Here is a 22,386-nt window from a genome sequence, read left to right as displayed (position 1 = left end):
CTTCCAGTTCTAAAAATACTATGATTTTCTGTTTACAAATCTCTAGAGGTAGTATTTCATATTTTCAAACTTAAGAAAACAACAACAGGCTGGGCGCGGTGGCTGAAGCCTGTAATCCCAGCACTTTGGGAGACCAAGGCAAGAGGATTGCCTGGGCCCAGGGGTTCAAGACCAGCCTGGGCAACTTGGTGAGACCTTGTCTCTACAATAAATCAAGAAACTAGCTGGGTGTGGTAGCTCGTACCTGTAGTTCCAGCTACTTGGAAGGCTAAGGCGGAAGGATCACCTGAGCCCAGCCAGTCAAGACTGTGGTGGCCATGAGCACGCCACTGCTCTCCAGCCTGGGCGATGGAGTGAGACTCTGACTAAAAAAAATAAAAGAAAACAACAGCAACACATGTTTTCAACTCTTGGCATGAAGCATATGCTATCTGTGAGTAAGACCATGGTTTGTGGCATGGTTGCCTCCACCATAGTGGGAAAAAAATCCACTGACTTAGAAGACTTACTGTGGATGAAGAAGTCAAACCACTGAGCAAATGTATCAGGGCTCTTTCGGCCTTTCGGCTGTACACTTTGAACAGCAGCCCTTTGCATGTAGTAAGTAACTGTTATGAAACTGTTAGCGTCTGAATATTATTTGGAATGGAAAGAGGTTTTTCACTTTTTACGAATATTGCTGAGCTACATAAATAAGTGCCAGATTAAAAAGTTTCACTCACGCAAGGATGATGTTCCTCCTCTCCCCTCATGGAAGAGTCAGCCAAGATGATGGATCTTGACCCCAGGCCCCATCCCCTACACATCATTTCCCTTGGCTGTGACTTTTATTCTATCCTGACTGGCAGTGAGGTCAGGGGTCATAATGACCCTTCTGTTCATACCACAGAATCTGCTGACAGCTGACACCTCTGTTGGGAAAATAAAAGCCAGTTGGTGAAAGAGGGAAAGGACCGTTACCGCTTTGACAGATGCCCATTATTGGAGGCGATGCCAACTGGCGAATTTCTAATAATAGGAAACAAATGTGTATTTTGGCTTCTTGACTGTGCTCTGTGAATGGCTTATGGGAAGCAACCCTTAAACATAAATGTAACTGAGTTTAAATAACAGAGAAGTGGAGAAACCAGAGCAGCCTGGCCAAGGTTTGTGCGGTGACTCGCAGGTATCTATTTGTGTCATGGGGGCTGGTGACAAGGCCCCAGGAACTAGCCTGTGAGTGATGGAACATAACTTAGGTCTCACGTGAAAGCTGTTACTAAGGTCATGTCATGCTCTTTCCATCTCAAACTTTACTTCAACCCCCTGCTTTTGCCCGTTTTCTCCTTCCCATATCCCAGTTCCCCCTTTCCTGCAGTAGATGAGAAATGCACTACTTCTCTGACCCGTGTTGCAGAGTTCAGTGGTTGAGAGCAAGGACTCAGACGGCTTGAGTTGGCATCTTGCTTCCACCGCTGGTGAGGAGGACCCCCCCAAAACCTGGAATTTATTTGTAGAAAATTGTGTATTCATTCTTATACATTTAGACTTCAATCTTCTTCAAAGTTCTCTCCATTGGATGCAACACACCTATAGAGATGCTTTTTCCACTGCTCAAGACAGTTTTTGAGCTTGTCAGTTTTGATGCCTTTTAGTGTTTCTGCTATTTTTTGTTTCACCTCTTCCACATCAACAAAATGTTTTCCTTTGAGATCTGTTTCATCCAGGTAAACAAAAAAAGTCATTTGGGATGAGACCGGGTAAACAGGGAGGCTGGGGCACGGAGGCCATGCCGTTTGGGGTCAGAAACTGCTGAATGCTCAGCATGGTGTGGGCAGGTGCATTGTCATGGTGGAAGAACCATTCACCTGTTTGCCACAGTTCAGAATATTTCTTCCACACATCATGACGCAACTTAATCAAAACTTCCAGAACAAACTTTGATGGACTGTTTGATCCAGAGAAACAAATTCCAAGTGTATGACAAGGGGCCCACCCTCCAGAAGATAATTCTGGTTTTTTTTGGGGGGGATCCCCCTCATATTTGGGCAAGCCAGTTAATATCTCTGGACCTCTATTTCTTCATCTTTAGAAAGAAGCGATAGTGCCTTTCTCATTTATTGATAAGGGAAGATTAAACCAGAGAATACATTAAGAGGGCTTTGAAACCGAGGCTGTCCTGTAGTGAATACTCACATGTTTTCTCCATGCTTCCCAATGCCACTTCCAGCAACCCACATGTGGACTGTTTCAGACATTATTTAAAACTCCCTCCACCCAGGGGACTGGACCCCATGTTTGGGGGTTCAGAACAGCGGTGAGCCCACCATGAAGATCTAATCTATGCTGGTTGTCAGTGGTCTGAGCAAATCATTTTTCAGCAGAGAAAAGAAACGACCACTTGGATAATTCGTTTCCCTTCAGAAGAGGGAAGAATCCAAAATGTGCGTTCTTGTTCTCTAGCTGAATATGGCTCCTAAAAGCCAAATTATTTGATTCCACAGCTTATATTGAACTGTCAGCTTTGTTGATGGTATGTGCCGGATGTGGTGGTGGAAACTAACACTGATTAAGAGACAGTCTTTGCATTTAGGATCTTGTTGGGCAGGTAGAGGAATATAGGGACACACTGTTGACTCTGTTTTTGAGCAACCATGGATTAGAGACGGGCTCTATACTTAGGTCTTTATCAGATTAAATGAAGGGATGTACCAGCATACAATTAAGTGGGATGTTCCAAAAAACCTTACAGGTGTAAAAAGGTTTTGGGGCCTGGCATGGTGGCTCACGTCTGTAATCCTGGCACTTCGGGAGGCTGGGGCAAGAGGATTGCCTGAGGCCAGTGGTTTGAGAACCAGCCTGGGCAATTTGGCGAGACCTTGTCTCTACAATGAATCAAAAGGTTAGCCAGGTGTGGTGGTGTGCACCTGTAGTCCCAGCTACTTGTAAGACTGAGGTGGAAGGATGGATCCACTTAGCACAGCAGGTCAGGGCTGCAGTAGTCGTGTTCATGCCACTGCACTCCGGTCTGGGCGATGGAGTAAAACTCCAACTAAAAAAAAAAGAGAGAGAGAGAGAAAGGCTTTGGGGGCATTGAAAGGAAGGAATGAGTGTCATTTGGAAAGGTTGGAGGTAATATCTTGAAGTTTTACCGGGGCCTAAGGAAAGATGGATGGTATGTTAACGGGATAAGTCAATGGCAGGGTTGGGCGAGAAACAATTGAATTCACAAGGACTCATTTCTGCTTTTAAATTGAAAATACAAATGTTGCTTTAAAAAAACTAGCCAGCCGGGCTCGGTGGCTCAGCCTGTAATCCCGCGCCTTTGGGAGGCTGAGGTGAGTGGATTGCCTGAGCCCGCGGTTCGAGACCCGCCTGGGCAGCGAGACCTCATCTCTACAATAAATCAAAAATTAGCCGGGCGTGGTAGCGCATGCCTGTAGTTCCAGCTACTTGGAAGGCTGAGGCGGAAGGATCGCCGGAGCCCAGCAGTCGAGGCTGCGGTGGCCGTGAGCATGCCACTGCACTTCAGTCTGGGTGACAGAGTGAGACTCCGACTCAAAAAAAAAAAAAACGAGTCGCCGGGCTCGGTGGCTCAGCCTGTAATCCCGCGCCTTTGGGAGGCTGAGGTGAGTGGATTGCCTGAGCCCACGGGTTCAAGACCCGCCTGGGCAACTTGGCGAGACCTCATCTCTACACTATATCAAAAATTAGCTGGGTGTGGTGGCGCGCACCTATAGTTGCAGCTACTCGGAAGGCTGAGGTGGAAGGATTGCCGGCGCCCAACAGGTCGAGGCTGTGGTGGCCGGGAGCGGCCACTGCACTCCAGTCTGGGCAACACAGTGAGACTCCAACTCAAAAATTAAAAAATTAAAAATAAAAATAAAAAAATTAGTCAATTTGCTATGGGTGTAGAAATCTAAGATGCTACCTGATAATTGGTAACAAGTCCCTGAGAAAGGAAATTTTTAAAAACTTGTGATATTATTTAAATTCTGCCAAGAGAATATGAAAATTATGGTCTAGAGAGTACAAAGTTCTTCAACAAAGAGGTCATTATCATCTCACTGCTAAGGTCATCAGTATATATGCTTTTAAATAAACCCAATGATCCTCTTAATATCATTATGGAAATGCGGGCTCGAGCACATTAAAAGTATACTGTTGGGATGTTTTGCTATTACTGTGTTTTGCAAAGGCTTTGGTTTCTGAAAATTTCTACTAATAAGTACCCTATGGCCTTATTAGCTGATAACACAATGGTATTCTCAGTATTCAAATTTACCTCTGTTAGTTTTTCTTTCATTTTATATAAAATTTTGAGTCTATGATAATGCTTTTATATGTACCCATCATGCTGTCCCTCCCCCTAAGTTAACAGAAAGAACGAGTATAACATAAAGGTTTATGTGATGCCATCATTGAAGACACTGGGGAAATTGTTTTCTAAGTCTTTATAGGCAGGAAAACTAGGCCCAAAGAAATAAAGTGCATCGATTCACATCTCACTGTTGCTTACTGACTAGCCTGACTCTAGACACCAGGCCTTTCAATTTCTACTTTGGCATTCATCCTTTAATGCATAATCCTGGCCATTGAGAAAACCTGAGAACTTAAAAATTTGAGCTCACATGTTAGGACGCCATGAAGATGACATTTTGGTTGACAAATCATTTGAAAATAATAACAACAGCCAACATTTAGGAAGTCCTTCTAAGAGCACTTTAACCTGTTTAATTCATTAAATCCATCACAATAACCTTGTGTTACTGATACTTTTGTTCCCTCCAGTTTACAGATGGGCCATTGAGGCACCTGAGAGCTGACATACTTTGCCTGATGTCATATATTAGTCACGCTGCAGAACTGGGGTTCAAAAGCAGGTAGTGTGGCTTGGGGAGTCTTAGCTTCTGCTTTCCCAAAACGGGATCCACTCACTGGGAGGTTTTTTTTTGTTTCCACCTCCCCATCTGCCTTGTGTCAGAAGCAGATTTTGTAATGTCATGTTCACTGGAAAGTTGGTAAAGAAGCCATACCATTGAAGTTTCCCTTGAATTCTGGATTACTGTTCCAGTTCCAGAAAGGCATCAGGTGTAGAACTGTCCTGCATTAACCCAGACCTTCAGGAGAAAGGTGTGTGTGTGTGTGTGTGCTGCCATCTGGAACAGCTGCAGCACAGCAGGGCAGTTGCAGCAGGCAGAGAGAGCAGCACCTCCCTGGTTGAGCACGTGATTTAAACTCCCTCGGCGTTTGCAGTCATAACAATCATATTTTCCCTCCATCTGGGTGATAGCTTGACTTTGGGACGGGATTCTTAAGTGAGCGGTGTGGCTTGTATCTTCCCCTCCCCTATGCCATGGAGGGTATGAGCTAAACACTCCTTCCCCAGGTCTAAAGCAGGGTGAGAATTAGGCTTGAGCATCATTATAGAAAGTAAAATAACATCATTGGGAGAGGTGGGACCGAGCAGTCCCAAATATTTGATAACACTGAAAGAGCTTTTTTCCTCTTCCACAATTAATCCATGTCTCCATTTGCATTTGTTAAAAAAAAAAAAAAAAATCCTGACAGCACCAAGAACACAACAAGAAAGATACACAGCCTGAGCAATAAATCTCTCGAGGCATTCAGCAAGTGCCACAGGGCTCATTAATCTTGATTATTTCCCGTAATAGATAACTTCACAAATCAGCTATTATTCCTAATCACGCACATAAAGATAATGGACGGGTAATAACTTCCTGCATGGTTAGGCCAAAATAAAATTCCATGTTAAAGTGTATTTCTACAAATTCCAGGGAAAGGTGTCTTCTGCTTTCTTAAAGGGACAGGAGGAGATGGGGAAACAGTTGCTGATGGAGAGATTGATCCTGGAAGATTGGGTTTTAAGGAAGGATTAGGCATGTTTGACTTTCTCGGAGATACTCACTGGATTGCGTGGCACCCAGTCATTGTGAGGTAGGGTTGAGGGACTTTGGGTCACAAGAGACTGCTGAATTGTACAATTCTAGTCTCTGTAGGATGTTTTCTAAGAATACCCAAGAAAAAAATAGAAAGCATTGTGGTGTCAGGGCTGTCTTATATCCATAAAGGTGGCATTTGGTGTTTGGAATTTTTTGCTGAGTTTGAATTCAGTTGTCTTCACAGGACATATGGATCACCCCAGGAATGCTCTTCAGAAACCAACTACCAAACCTGATGAACAATGAAAAGGTTTACAGGTGACGACAGGTGCACTTCCTAAATATTTGGATTGTGTTGTGGGTGATAACATTTTTTATTTTTTAAACAGATGATACCAGACTATACATCAAATCTAGACACTGCCAAGACTCCCTGATCTTTTTCAAGGGGTAAACACATGTGTTTACTGAGTGCTTGGAAGAGGGCTCGCTGAAGTTGCCCAGGTGAAGGGAATTGGCAACTGGTTTCCCCTTCTAAACTGTGCCCTTCTCAAGGCATCTTGACTGACATGGGGTAGGTGGCATTATCTCACAACAACGAGCTGCACCTGTCCATCATTGTCGCCTCAAAATGCCAGTGCATAAAGCCAGGCCTGGTCTGAGATCCATCACATTTATGATGGGATTTGACTCCATATTATTCAGTCAGCAGGAATAATTGGCCTATCACAACAACACATGCCCACAGAAACGTGGGCTCATTAACTCACATCTTTTAAACTGCCCCCTGCCCCCACCATCGCAAGTTAGTGCCAGCAGGAGTCACCTACAGACCTCTTCTCCAGGCACCTCAAGTCAGAATTTCATTCCAGATGTCTCCCTTTTACCTAAAGTAAGGGAGTTCTGCTTTCTCAGAACTTCCAAGGGAGGAAGGGGAGCTGGCCCACTTCCCCTGGCCTTGCACGGTGCTCTTAATTATTAAACATTAGAGTAGAAGAATTTTCAGACCAGATGATTTGATTTTTTTTTCCTGCCAATGAAGCCTGTGCTCCTGAAACATTCTCCACCATGACAGATTAGCGAGTGCCCTTTATGTGCCAAGGCACTGGGGAGAGAGCAGTGTTAAGATAGGACTTGAGGCCGGGGGCCCAGCCTGTCATCCCAGCACTGTAGGAGGCCAAGGCGAGTGGATTGCCTGAGCCTGTGGGTTCGAGACCAGCCCGGGCAACTTGGCAAGACCTCATATCGACAATAAATCAAAAATTAGCCAGGCGTGGTAGTGCGTGCCTATAGTTCCAGCTACTTGGAAGGCTGGGGTGGAAGGATTGCCAGAGTCCAGTAGGTTGACGCTGGGGTGGCTATGAGCGTGCATGCCACTGCACTCCAGCCTGGGTTATGGAGTGAGACTCCAACTCAAAAAAAGCTAGGAATTGAGCCTTTAATGGATATTGTAGTCCAGGAGAGGAGACAAGATGCAAAAGCACATATTCATGCAAAACAGAAGGCGAGGCTGCCAGAAAGAAGATAGTAATGAAGTGCTGAGGACATCCCAGTGAGGCAGAGGCTATGTGTCAAAGGAGGCATACGTTCATATCCATGGCCCCTAGAGGCGTACGCATGGCAGCATTTTGGACATCTCTAGGAATGGTGACTCATCCAGCCAGACTGGCTTATCAGCAGTGGAAGATGGGAGATAAGGCAGAGAATGTTAAGCTAGGCCAAATTTTAGAGGACTTTGCATGCTGGGCCAAGAGCTTGGACTTCTCTCCCTAGATGTTGGAGATCTGGTAAAGGGTTTGTAGCAGGAGATGACGTGGGTAGACCTGTGCTTTCAAAGATGAATTCGGCAGTATACCGAATGGATTAGAGAAGGAAGAGCCTGGAAGCAGAAACTGTGTGCAAAGTCCCGCTCACCCTGACTTTTCAAATGATGATCCATGTCAGCTCTATGTGGTTACAAGAAGACAAATGTCTTGGGCAGGGAGAGCCAGGAAGAATTGGTGGTTTTGTTGGATCTAGCGGTTTCTCACTGCCATGTAACAAAGCATCCCAAACTTAACGACAGAGAACAATCCCTTCATGATGGACTCTGCAGATCAGGAATGTGGACAGGACATAGAGATGATGGCTTGTCTCTTTCACAGTGACTAGGGACCTCAGCTAGAATTCAAATGATTGGTGACTCAGCTAGCTGAAGGCTGGAATTATCTGGAGACTTCTTCCCCTTCAGGGGTCTGACATATAGGGGGATGGGGCTTCGGGAAAACTGGGCTTAGCGGGAGCTGGTGACTAGAGCATGCAGCCTCTCCACTCGCGTTGGGTGGGTTGGATGGCTTTCAGCGTGGCTCCTGCGGTCTGAGAGAGGGTGGGCTTCTGTAGAGGGACCCTTCCAGTAGAACCAGGTAAAAGCTGCCCCGGCTTTTGTAAGCTTGCCTCAGACATGGGACAGTGCCACTTTCACACGCTCCTGGTGGTGGTGAGAGTCAGAAAAGCCAAGCCAGATTCAAGGAGAGAGAATTGGACTCCTACTCTCATTGGGGATGGCAAGGTCACATTGCGGAAGAGCATGTGGGATGAGAATGATGACCAAGGCCAACTCTGAACACACAGGGCGCCACTGTGGTGGTTGGCTGCTGGTGGTGGCAAAGATGACTCATTCCGTGGGCACCTGCTGAATTTGAGGTGCCCTAGGAATTTGGAGGGGAAAAGGGCATGGTAATTGAAAACAAGAGTTACACGCCAGCCTAGAGAGAGTGACACTTCTGAAGGATGGGGGTATGTGCAGAGGAGATGGCCAAGGATAAGCGTGGCTCCTTCCCACACCTTGACTTGTAGAAGCAAGATGAGGACCCCAAGGAGGAACGTGATGGACGCAGGAGGTTGTGAGCTGTAGAAGCTGAAGGAAAGGTCTCAAGAAAGGAGTGGTCACCTGCAGTCTTTTGAAAGAGGTTTCAGTGGCTTGTGCAGGCTTCTGGAAGCCAGATGGCAAATGCTGAAGGAACGAGGAGATGGGGGAAGGAAGAAGCCATTAGATGTAGGCCCAGGGAGCACTTTGAACTCTTGAATGCAGGAGGGGAAACAGGGACAAGGGAAGCAGTTAATTTAGCAAGCTGAAGAAAAGACTTTTGTAAATATGTCTTACGCAAAAAAATAGTGGGTTTTTTGTTCGTTTTCTCTCCCAGATGGAGAGACTTCTTATTTTTGGCCATTAGAGAATATGGAGTAAATCGTGTCTGAATCCAGATATGCCTTTTTAAATTGATTGCTTTCACCTTTTAATTTAAATAAATCAAATGAAGTTCTACTTTCCTTCTAGCATTTGAAAGTTGGAGTAGCATGTTGTAGCTTAGAGTACTCGGGGTTTTCTTTGTTTTTTTTTTTTGAGTCTCACTCTGTCGCCCAGGCTGGAGTACAGTGGCACGCTTATGACCACCCCAGTCTCTACCTGCTAGGCTCAGGTAATCCTTCCGCCTCAGCCTTCCGAGTTGCCAGAACTACAGGCGCACGCTACCATGGCCGGCTAATATTTTTTGATATATTGTACAGATGAGGTCTACCATGTTGCTCAGGCTAGTCTCAAACCCCTGGGCTCAGACAATTCTCTCGCCTCAGCCTCCCAAAGTGCTGGGATTGCAGGCTTGAGCCACTGTGCCCAGCCGTACTCAGGCATTTTAACAGATTCACCTGTGAGAACAAGGAATGATTGATTTATTATTTGGAAATGTTGGTATTGAAATTATAGCATTATATATGATTGTGAAAAACAAGAAACAAACTATCTGGCAATAAGAGAATGACTGAAGAAATTATGGCATATCCACTTAGCTCAGTATTTTACAGTCATCTAAAATTAGAATAATAATATGGAAAAAGGAATAATCTATTGACTGGTTGCAATTTGCCAACACTAGGTTAGGATGTACATGATCTGATAGAATTTCGTAAGTTCTCTGAGGGGGAGGTGTTAGTGTCACAAATTTTTAGGTAAGAAATTGGTACAATCTAAGTGAAAAATCATGCATGTGTGTATAAAAAATATTTTAATAAAAATACAGGCTGGAGGCTGGATGCAGTGACTCAAGCCTATAACCTCAGCACTTTGGGAAGCCAAGGCAAGAGGATTGCCTGAGCTCATGGGTTTGAGACCAGCCCGGACAACTTGGTGAGACTTCATCTCTACAATAATTTTTTTTTAAAAAGCCAGGTGTGGTAGCGCATACCTGTAGTTCCAGCTACTTGGAAGGCTGAGGCGGAAGGATTGGCTGAGTCCAGCAGATCGAGGCTGCGGTGGCCGTGAGCATGCCACTGCACTTCAGCCTGGGTGACAGAGTGAGACTCTGACTCAAAAAAAAAAAAAAATACAGGCTGGAAACGTTTCAAAACACAGTGGTGGTTATGTTAGAAGAATGAGGATGTATTTTCTCATCTATCACCCAAATTTTCCATAAATCATATTTTAAAGAACATGTAATTGTTACATTAAATATCATTCCTATTTCTATAGCTTTTAGTTACTGTGTCTAAGGTCCTGTATAGGTTTCTGAATATCAATTATGGGTTGTTTTTTGAATCTTTAATTCCTTTTGAATACAACGATTTCAAGGAAAAAGATATAAAACAGCCTACAGTATGAATGTTTGATTCTGCTTTTTTGTCTAACTAGCTTCCTAAAACAACATGACTCTAGGGCACAACTGCTCCCCCCAGTCTGCCACCAACACAAAATTCGGGTTTCATCATTTTAACAAGCGCCTGTCCAGTGAGTCAGCTCCCTGGAAGACATTAAGTGAGATCGCTGGTCTCTCGGGATGTTTAGGAAAGGTTGTTCTCCCCAGGGAACCCTTCAGCAAAGGAATGAAGACTTCAGTGAGAAACATGGCCTCTTTTCTAGAAGTTACTCAACCTCTTTCAGGCTTGAGGAAATACTGACTCACATGCCCAGGACCTAAAAGAAGCGAAGCCCTGGGCTATGACACAGCCCCTTCAAGAAAATTAATGTCCTCTGCCTTTTCTTGCAGTGCCTTCCCTCATTTTATAAAACTGGGCTTGCAAGGAAATAGTAAAATGCAGTCAAATGAACATGTTCTCTGCCAACTGGAAGGAGTACTAGGAAAGGTGAATTCAGAAATAGAGGAAAAACCCAGATATCACCCCCCCCCATCAACCTAGTAGGTTCTGAACTCATTTTGTAAAATGTAACTTGTAGAAAAATTTAACCTATAGAAAAATGAGAAAGGCAAGCAATGCAATTCTCCTGAATGACGGAAAATGAGCTTACCACTGTCAAAATTTTCTGAAAGTTAGAAATATGACTCTTAATCAAATATAGAATGAACAGTTGTCAGAGATTTATATAGGTCATTAATGAGGAAACCAGTAAGGTGGTAACTGTGGTTTAAATAGCATTTGTAGAACTAGATATTTAGAAAAGAATATAGGCATTCAGAAAAGAATAGTAGAATAAAATTTCCCTATTATTTGTAATATTGATATCCTAAAGAGTAATAAAGCCATAACCGGTGAGATAATCATTTCAACTAGACGGAAATTTAGACATTAACCTGTAACTTCTAATCAAAGACGAAATAGCAAAATCAGACCTCAGTACTTCCTCATAGAAAAAATTTAAAAAATTTCCCAGTATCACAATGAAAGGATACACCTCACTACCTCCCCAACTCTGTAACTGTGAGATGGTTACTCATAACACCACACAATTTTTAGGGTTTTTTAAAGCAGGTTTTAAGAAATTTCATACAATGTTCAACTTCCCTCCTTAGAAGAGCAGTGGTAATCAAAACACAGGATATTGCAAGAGGTTGTTTGTGGGTACCACTTTATCCTTGATTTGAGGCCTTGGCACCCTTATTTAAGGCCACCATAGGGGAGAAAAGATTTCTCATCCATTGCAAGGGTCATGGTTGAGACCCCTCTAATAAAAGACAGATGAACAAGAGAAAAGCAGACACATGTATTTAATATAGGTTTTACATTACACAGGAGCCTTCATAAGGAAATGAAGACCCAAAGACACAGCGAAAACTATTTCTATTGACAGTCTTGCAGGAATATGATTGAAGGACAAAAGGGTATGATCTGATGGTCATAACTGGGGGAACTTAGCAAGGCCCGTTTGTCCAGATTCTTCTGTGTCCCTGTGTCTGCAGAGAGAAGGACGTTCTTTTCCCCTCGCCTTTTCTGGAAGGCCAGAAATCCTTTCTAGGTAGTATGCCCTACTTCAAAGGGGAAAAGGAAAGAGGGAGGTGAAAGTGGCTTTCCTCTTTCTGCTATTTTCTTGAATGCCAAGGTGCCATAGTCTGAGGTAGTGTATCCTGAGTCCCATCCTCACCTGTTGGACTGATGAGTGAACACTCAACCTCACGGTCGAGCAGATATCCTTCCGTGGGCCCCAGATGTCTTACTTTGTAGCCGCCTCTAAATGTGCAGTGCTGCTTGGCTCTGCTCTTCTCTATCAGGACATGCTTTTCTTGGTGTCTTCAAAGCCGTCCCGTGGGATTCCAACCCTTCCAGTGGATGTAAGGGAGGCTGTGCACTTTCCTATTCTGTCAGGGAATTAGCATGCCAATAGATGCAAAGCGATGTGGTCCTTTGTAATTGTCTCCCTAGTTTGTTGTTGTTGTTGTTTGCATCCAGTGGTATGTTGGTTTCCTTGACAGAAGGAGTTAATGCTGCCCTCAGTCATTTTGTGGGACATTTGGCCTGTTCCCTCTTCCAACAGTACTCATCGCGTGGACACAGTTTGGCATCTGGAAGGCAGTTAATGTGAACATCCCAACAGACTATTCCCAGGATTCGGGCTTAGTCTTGAAAGTTCTAACATCCAACATTGTTTTAGCTATATCTTAGGGTACCTCTGTCCTCACAAAGGTTATTGGGAAACTAATATCAACTTTAATTTATTTCAGAGTTTAAAGTAAACATTTGCCACACAAGCTAAGGATGTGGAGGAAGAAGGGGAAGAGAGAAAAGAAGAGTAGGAAAGATGTTATCAAATCAAACCAATAACCACAGGCACATCCCAGCTCTATAATTTTAGCAAGTCACTACTTTAAAGTCATCAAATTGGACATCACCATCAGACTCTTCCTATATGTCACAAAAACTTTTAAACAAACGTGTTACTGTTAATAATCTGCATACATAAGACAACTCAGCAATTTTACATGTACCAGGAAACAGCTTTTTTACTTACATTGTCCATGGCCTCTACTTGGCCCGGTCAGCCAGTCAGTTCTCTTCACTGGCCCAGATTGTCAGTGTGATCTCAGCTTAACCACTCAGTTCTTGATCTGTTTTATAGCTAGAGCCCCGGAATGGCTAAGGAGGTCAACCTGTGATATAATTATGGTAGCCTCAGATTGTGTCTCTACCACTCTGATGAAATGAACTCTTCTAAGGTTGAGTCAGTATTTTCCATCATTGTCATGGACAATTAGTAGCCACTTACAATTGGTTACAGTTCATTTCTGCTAATGGTATTACAGATGGGTTCAGATCAGCCACATGACAGTCCACATGAGTTCTCAGAGCCTTGATGTCCAAATGGTACTGGAAGCCATTCCATTTTTCAGGCCGGTTTAAAAAACTACTTTCCGCGCATTGCGGTGCTTTATTCGCACTGGTGTTTATGAAACGTGTCTTTATGGCAAATTAACTTGCTGGAGACCTAGCTGCCTGACTGAATTGAATTGCAGAGCATTAACTTTGCACTAAGTATATAACAATGACAAGAACTGCGTGTTATTTCAGAAATAGGAAAATCTGGGTTATTTTTCTAAAATGCCATCATTTGTAAGCAGAGCTTTGGAAGAAAAGTTTGTCAGAATTGGCCGTGGTTATAGAGATTCTGGTTACTAAGACGTTCAGTCCATTTATGGGCAAAGAGCTGCATTGTTTTTGGAAATTACCTTGTCTGTCTCTTCTTCCTCATTCTTATTATAATGAACCTGGGAATGTTGAGTAAATCAGGTGATTTGAAATGACTGAATGTTTTCCAACCTTCCCATACTGAAGTGGTCCACAGTAAAGCTTCCATAGCAACCAGCTGTTTCCTGAAAATATTTTCTTTGGAAGGGGGAAAAACACAGCAAAAGGAACACAAGAGCTGTCTATATGTTAAATACATCTGCTCATTTATTTTCCAAGGTAAAAAAGGAGCATTTCAAGCCCTGTGGGAAAAGACTGCCCATAGCGTGTACCTGTTGGACTGTCTGTTCTGGTTTCTGAATCCTCATAAAAAGCTGTGTCCCTGGGGCATGAGCCTTAACCATGCGGTGGACAAAGATGAGACATCATGCTATAAACTCCTCAGGAGGGGCCATTGGCGGGGATCCTAGTGCAAAACCTTGAAGGATACACTGCACTTGTTTTAATTGAATATCATTTTGTACATTAATTAATGTGTCCATTCTAATTTCCCAAAATGGCAAATAATGATGTGTGAAAACAGTATAATTACATTTTGATATTTTGGGTAGAGCAATAACTGGATTTAATTTGCTTTTGATCTTGAAAGTTATTTATTATTCCTGTCAATCATTCATCCTATTTAATTATATTTGTGTCCATTTTCTGTTTTTTATTTTTTTAGTCAGACACCAAGATCACGGCTGGCCCTGATACATGGCCCTGTGATATTTAATGCAGGGGGTTTATAAAATGAAGTTTATTCCCATCCTCGTTAGCAGAATACTTTGAGATTCTCTTTTGTAAGGAACATACACACACCCAGATGCAGGGCAATGAACCAGAGTGTGTGACTTCATTAAAACGAGCACCCTTGCTTTCGTGTGGAAGTAGCATGTTGTGTGCTGTGCGATTCCAGAATATGTCATTTGGATGAAAACCACCAAGTACCCACTGAGACACAGCCCCCGTTGGTGACTGTGTGTCGCCGTGTTTCAGCTGACAGCATACGACCTGCTTTCTCTGGTGGCCTGCGATGGTTTATCTGTAGCCAAGATGCAGCCAAGGGACATTTTAATCCACGACCTGCAGAGGGTAAGGGTCGCTGAGGTTTTAACAGAGGCATGCAAGCTTGTGTGTGTTTTGCTAACATTTTAACTGTGACACGAAGTTGTCACTTGGAAACAGCCTCTCAGCTTGGGACGAGGCCTTATTGCCTTTCGACTTGAAAGAGGTGGTGGTAGAATTTTTGTTTGGAGACCAGAAGGAGAGAGTGACAGAGGTAGGCATGCGATGCACCCCAGTAGGAAAAGCAGGCATTAGCATTCATCATCGTGACAGGAAGCACTTGGAAATGAAATTCTTACAAAATGTGAGACTGGCACTTCGAGTCAGGGAGAAAGTGGTGAAGCCACTTGGGAAGCTCCCTTGTGAAAAAGGATGCATTTATTTTAGCTGGTTTTTAGTGTAAACCTGGATTAATTTTTAAAAAATTTTCCTTAACATTTCCAATTGGTTTTAACATTTTGCTAGTGATAATGTTCTCCATGTTCATGAAAGTCGGTTTGGACGTCCACCTCCCACCATCAGTATTAATAGCTCCCTTTACCACCTCCTGCCTTTACACTGATATCTGATTTTGCAAAGACAAAGAGGTAGCCTCACACTGACCTGCTTTTATTTGAAACGCATTATGTGCCGAATGCAGGGGAGGTTCATTTACTTCCCGCTCTAAACAACTAAAGCTTAAATAATGCATTTCAGGAAGGTAATCTATTAGAACGGCTCTCTTGAGAAGTGTTGTGTTATGAATGGATTCTGCATTTAAAATATATTTGTTGTGTCCCTCCTGCTAATTACCTCTTTCTTTGCCTTACCTCTAATTTGCATTACTTGAGAAGAGACAAGTCTGTCGGATGCTTTCCCCTTCACAAATCCTTAGACTTAGTGGCAACTGTAATGTTGACTTAAACTTATTTCTGTTGAAGGAAAACTGCATCACTGCCAAAGTGAAGATGCTCGCTAATCGCTACATCTAATTACAAAGAAGAGTAAATCACTAAAAACAAATTAAGTATCTTAAATAAAATGGAAAGTAAGAGCCTTTAAGGATCAAAGAAGGAAGAGCTGCCATCCCTCAAATCACTTGCAGGGAGCTCAGGGGTCTAGGGTTGGATATCTGGCCAGGCTGGGAGCCGGCCAGCAAAGCTTTTCTCCACCGAACCTTCTTCAAAGAGTGGACCCCAATGATCAAACCAAACCAAACAGAAACCTTGGGTCCTAAGCAGTTCCAGGTATCCTCTGGTTGTAAGTTGGCAAGCCACAGGCAACCTTCCCCGAGCCTTTCTCACTCCTTGTTTTCCTTCTGAGCCCAGGGTGACGGAGGTAACTTGCTCATCCCTTAGCCCTAATTTGCATAATCTGGAGCCTCATGAGAATTTTATGCTTGACCTTAATCTGAAGAGGCCTGACATAAGCTTATTACTAACCAAATCCTCCTCCTCTTTCATTTCTATAGTGCACGTTCTTTATGTCTTCCCATGCATGCCAGTCTAACAGATGTTAAAAACGAGGTAATGAATGAATCCGTTTTTTCAAAAAAATGACCGGTTCAACAGCAAACTGTTGTTCCTCACAAAACTCTCCTGATCATGTCTTCACTTGGCAGTTTCCAAAGTTTTCTTTTTTTGTCTAGTGCAATCTAGTGATTTATAATGTTTCCTGTAAGTATCCCCACAAGTAGAACCTCCCTTCCCATTCATCTTCAAGGTATGACTGTAACAAAGATGAAGAGAGCAAAGATAGGAGAGGTATTTCATTGAACTGTTAATGTAAGATATTTGCCTTTAAAAGTGTTTGTATATCTTCCCTTTGGTTAGGTGTCCATTAAGGAGTTCTACTTGCTTTTCAAGTGCTTTGTCCAAGCTTGATATATGTGAAGAAGGGTCAGAAGGTTTCAAAGTAAATTTCTGAGTTGAGAGGGTTTGGGAGGAGAGATTGGAAATGTGGTCTGGGGGAATGAAATACCCAGTAAAATGACCTCTTGAGTCTATTCCTTTACCTAGAGGTACTTAAGTGCCACTATAATAAGGTTCTAGGTCCAGCACAGTGGTTCACGCCTGTAATCCCAGCACTTTGGGAGACTGAGGTGGGAGAGTTGTTTGAGCCCAGGAGTTCGAGACCCGGCCTGGGCAACATAACAAGACCTCATCTCTACGAAAAATAAGAAACTTGCTGAGCGTGGCAGCATATGCCTGTAGTTCTAGCTACTTCGAAGACTGAGGTGGGAGAATTGCTTGAGCCCAGGAGTTCAAGGTTACAATGAGCCACGACTGTGCCACTGCACTCTAGCCGGGAACAGAGTGAGACACTGTTTCCAAAAAAAGAGAAGGTTCTGTACTACTGTGAGCTCTGAGACTAGAGAGTCCAGCAGTGGGTATCAGAGCACCTTGATCTTTTGACCATCTTGGACCTTATACTTCAATTCTGAAAATTAAGTTCTTGTCTCTGTCCTTTGTAACCAACTGCCAGCATGTAGTAAATCCTATTCTTCTATTCTTGGATTTAGGATCCTTGAGGGTACCTGTGTTTCGATGGGGGTTTTCTATTACTATTCTCAACCTCCTGTGGATACCCCCAAATGTTAGGTCTCTCTGGTCAACTAACAACAAACTCTACCACTATCACCACCTCCCATTGAACTTCCCAGACTGGCTTTCGGTGGGCATGGCCTTTGGAGTACAACCCTTCCCTCCACTGACCACATGAAATTCTAACACAGTTAATCATATAACGCTGGTTATTGCACTTTATTGATTGTGTTTCATTCATTACAGTGTGATGATGAATACCCAAAGACCATGAGACCTCGTCACTGAACCATAGGTGTCTCCAAATACTAACCAGAAAAGCAAGTTCAAGATGACCGTTGAAAGAAAGTCGGGTAGTCAGCGAAGGTTCAGAATTTTGTCCTATTTGGTTGGTGGGTGTTTTATGTGCCCATATTTTGGGTTGAATGGACCAAGACAAGGGCAATCTGAGGACTGGGATAGAAAAACTAAGGAGCAGAATGTTCTCTGCCAAGAATAGTGCCTGGTCCTCGGCAGCCATTGCCCTGCCTTTCTGTGAAGCCATTGCCCTGCCTTTCTGTGCCATGAATAGTGCCTGGTCCTCGGCAGCCATTGCCCTGCCTTTCTGGTGCCAGGGTGGCTTTTCTCCGGTTCAGCCAAGAGCAGTGGACTTGTTCTACCGGCCATGGCAAGTAGAGGCATGTCTGTTCTTTCTCCTGTTCTGCCCCATTTGCCCTTGGATCAGCACAGCGTTTGACATCCCCCCAAATCCCACTCAGGGTTCTGGAGAGGACTAAAGATTCTTTAGCCTTGAAAAAGGAATCTCAGAGGAAGGTACGCTTAGGGAAGAAAACGGGATGGATAAGGAAAAATGAATAAGGAAGGGGACCACAAAGGTGATAACAGACACTGACATCATCCTGTTGGCCCTTTAGAAAGGAGAGCGGTACAGTGGACACGCTCTCATTTTCTCCCCCCCATGTAACACCCGTCATCCATGTCACATAATGAGCAATTACGTACCACGAGCACACGGTTTTCTAAGTAAGAATAGCAAAGGCCCGACATGAAGTAATATGTCTGCTCTTACTTTTCCATCAGCTGGTGGGTCTCCTTGTCTTTTATCAGTGTGGCTAGTGTCTGTGAACCACTGGGCAACCTATTTGACCGAGGCTTGTCTCTGCATGGGGTGCTAATACCACCTGGGCGGTGAGCCACAGGTGAGCGCCAACAGCTCCCCCATGCATCTTTTATCCTCTCAGTTTGGGTACGGTCCAGCAAGAGAATATGTCAAACAACTTGGCTTAAAACACAGATAACGGACAGAAAGGCAAATAGGGTTGTACTATAAGAAACGCAGAGATGACTTCAGATGAAAGTTTGACCAGAGAACGAATTAGGACCGTGTTCCTGGGGGTGATGAGATAGCACTTTACCTTCAGGACCAGAGGAATAGGAGTCAGTTGGAAGGAATTATTTGAAAAACCAAGGGATACATGAAATGTGACTTTATGAGGAAACGAATGTACTCCTAGAATACCTTCACCTTTTTTAATCCCAGTGCGTGGCGTGGGCTGTTCTGCTCTTCAGTAAAAATGATTAATAGCCCCCATCCATCACATTGTACAGCGTGGTACATCTGAGTCGCAGAGAGCTTATAAAATATACTTGGCAATAAGTCACAAAAACATTCGTATTTTTTAATAACATTTTTGAAGGAGAAAAATCTGTTTTTCAATAAATTCTGGCATGGCTTCCCTCTAGATTTTATTTCTCATTTAAAATTACCTTGGGGTCGATTTTTTTTTTTTCTTCTGTTCATTGGCTCTTTACTAGGTTTCTGTCTAAGACAAATACTTTTAGAGACAGATTAAAAAGAGGACTAGCACGGGAGCATAGAATTCTAGAGTTCCTTGTGTTTCCACTTTTGGTTAGTTGTGATCGCACTAACACCAGTGTAATTTATTAAATGGTACTGAAATTTTGTAGTCAGTCATGATCAGGTAAACTTATTTCTCAACTCGACACTTTTTTTTGTTATCACCATGATATATTTGACTTTTCTTTGTGGAATATCTTTTCTACATACTGCTGTGTAAATTGCAGAATCTGTCGTAGGTGGTAGGTTGCTACCATTTTTAGTGGTAGAATCTGTATCTATTATATGTTACATAGTTATTCCTATTATCGGAACTCTTTTTCTCTACTTTTTTTTTAAAAGCACAATTTATATTTATAATACATAGTCACCCAGGATCAACAAGTTGACACTGTGGAATGTCAGCTAAGGGTGTTACTAATTGCAGAAAATCTTCTCTCCCCTTTTCTATTCCTAGAAAGTCAACACATGTTATTCATAAGTGACTTGGGACCTTCCCATATGCAGGGTCAGATGTGAGTTCCTAATAAATATAGGTGGCTTAGACTTCCTAGGAAGTGAAAAAGGAACTTAACAGAAGTCAGTGAAATTTATTCTTATACTTGAAAGAAAAGATAATACTAAACTTATCCAACTCTCTTCACACCCCCTCACTACCAGTCAAACATTAAGTCCATAAATGTAGGGTTTTTCCTGTCCAGAAAGAGTTCCCGTAGTGTTGTATAGTATTAGACATTATTAAAGCATGGAAAAATGTTTAGCCTTCAAACCCAATGAACAGTTTCCTTGAGGGAGGTAAAGAAAAGCAAACTAACTCTCTGTGTTTGTTTTGATGGCAAGTCTTATATACCAGCTGTCAGGTTTTCTTCTGTTCTATGAATTGGAAGGTTTCATTCCATGAAACAGTATCCACATTAGGATGCAGATGGCGAAATGTAGAAACACCAGGTAAAGAGGTGCTTTTTCCGCTAAATACCTTTGGGGCTATCTAGTTAGATTTTGAGACTTGATTGCTTCTGAAATATTTTGTTTCTGAATCCCCTGTTTCTTTTCACTGGACATTCGGGAGAGATTTAGGAGGACAGTCAATAGGACATTGTGATGGATTGGATATGGAAGGCGAGAGAAGTAGATGACTGGCTCTCGGGTTTCTTACTTGTGCATTTGAATACATGGTGGTGTTAGTGAGTCAGGGAGCTACTCGCTGGGAGGTGACCAGGCTTAGAGGGAAGGATCGGGAATGTTGGGTTTCACATGTGTGGAGTGAGTGGCAATGCTTTTGAGACATCCCTGAGGAAATGACAAATAGCAAATAGGTTGTACAGATCTAGATGCTATAGGAAGGGTCTGGGATGAAGACCTACACTGTGACTGTGTGTAGAGAGGAATCATGGGTGTGAATGAGCTCACTTAATGATTCATCATCTGGGAAGATGAGCCCGTACAGGAGTCGGCAAGGAATAGCCCAAGACTTAGCAAGAGTGCCAGGATGGTATTAATGTCAAAGAAAGCAAGATGGAGAGTGTTTCGAGATCAGAAAACTTGACAACCTGGGCAGTAAAACGTGTGACTTTCTCCACTAATCTAGGCATAGTCCGAAGTCAGCAACATCATAATCTAAAACATCTTTGTAGAAAATTAGCTGTGTTTTCTACACAGGAAAGATTTACCCTTACTAAATGGCTGATTGGTATGTTTTTGTCACCGCGACACTACAGGAAAACTTCTAACCTCTGCATACCAAGCATCATCCCTCCCTTGCCTGGAATAATTTTGCTTTAATACCATCCTGTGGGAACTGTATCTAGTTCACTGCTTCATTCTTTCTATCTTATATGGTATTATAATGATCTCCACTTTGTTGACAATTTGGATAATGACAAGAAAATACCATTATTGCTGAGGTATCCTGGTTTAAAGCAATTTCCTGAGGGGAAAGCATCAAACTCCCATAACAAAGTTACACTCCACATTTTTAAAATGTATTTTAAGGGCATAGAGGCATCGGGGCCCATTATTGAACTAATTATGGTAGAGGTTTTGATAGAGCTACTGTGATTGACTAGTATCATAGTGTCCTCTCAATTTTATTTACCACATTGAATTTGCAGAGTTTCTGAGTTTGACACTTACCATTAGACCAGACTGTAATCCAGTAACTCCATTACATAAGCAGAAATAAATTCCTAAAAGTAGCAGTAGCTGTTTGCTTAAGCCTTCCTTCCAGTCCGTGATGAAAATAGGACTTCGGTGGATTTCAAGATACTTTCCTCACTGTGCCAGTTCTAAAGTAATCAATTAAAAGAAGAAAGGCATTAGCTGGTTCTTTTTTGGTATAAGGTAAGAAACAAATTTAAACATCTAAGCAATTCTCGGTTTATAAGATAACTTTACTTTCCCTATGTAAACAATTGCTGCTATAGCTGAAGATAGAACAAATGCATATGCTATTATTTTAGCAGGTTAAGCTCTGGCTTACTCTGAGTCTTGATTTATAATAAAGAGTATAAATCAGATATTAAATTAGATGGCTCTAAAAATGGACTTTCTCTTCTGGCACTGGAAGCAGACCACTGTCTGTAACTTTGGGGGGAATGTGTGTTTTTTGTCGCCGAAACTCTGGGCCCTGTTCTCCAAGTTCAGCAATGATGGTGGATTTGGATATCATCCATATGGCATTGACTTCCGAATGTTTATCTCAAGCCTCACTTTTTCCTTGAATTTTGGTAATTTGGGTTGGAAGTCTCTATCCAGGCAACCAAGTTCAGTGTGAAGAGAACCTCGCAACTTCCCCTCTAATTATGTTTCTCCACAGAAGTCTTATAAAAATCGCCTAAGCATGCATAGGAGTCATGCTTAACTTCTCTCGTTCCCTCACTCCCCACAGCTGATAAAACCCTCACATCCGTCAGTTTCTTTCTTTCTAAATTTAATTTAAAAATTAAGTCCCCTTCTCTTTGTCATTGATGGACAGACCGTCTCTCCTATGTACAATTGTGCTAAGTTCTTTAACCACCCTCTGCCTCTACACTGAAGTCACTGATTTTTCCAAGACCCAAAAGCACATCGTCTGGTTCCTGTCTAAAATTCTGCAGGGCCTCTTCTTTGCCTCATGGATGAACGGTCAACT

Source organism: Carlito syrichta, unplaced genomic scaffold (genome assembly GCF_000164805.1).
Source record: "Carlito syrichta isolate Samal-C Ts95f unplaced genomic scaffold, Tarsius_syrichta-2.0.1 Scaffold308004, whole genome shotgun sequence".
Taxonomy (NCBI): Eukaryota; Metazoa; Chordata; class Mammalia; order Primates; family Tarsiidae; genus Carlito; species Carlito syrichta.
This window is presented reverse-complemented; position numbering follows the sequence as displayed.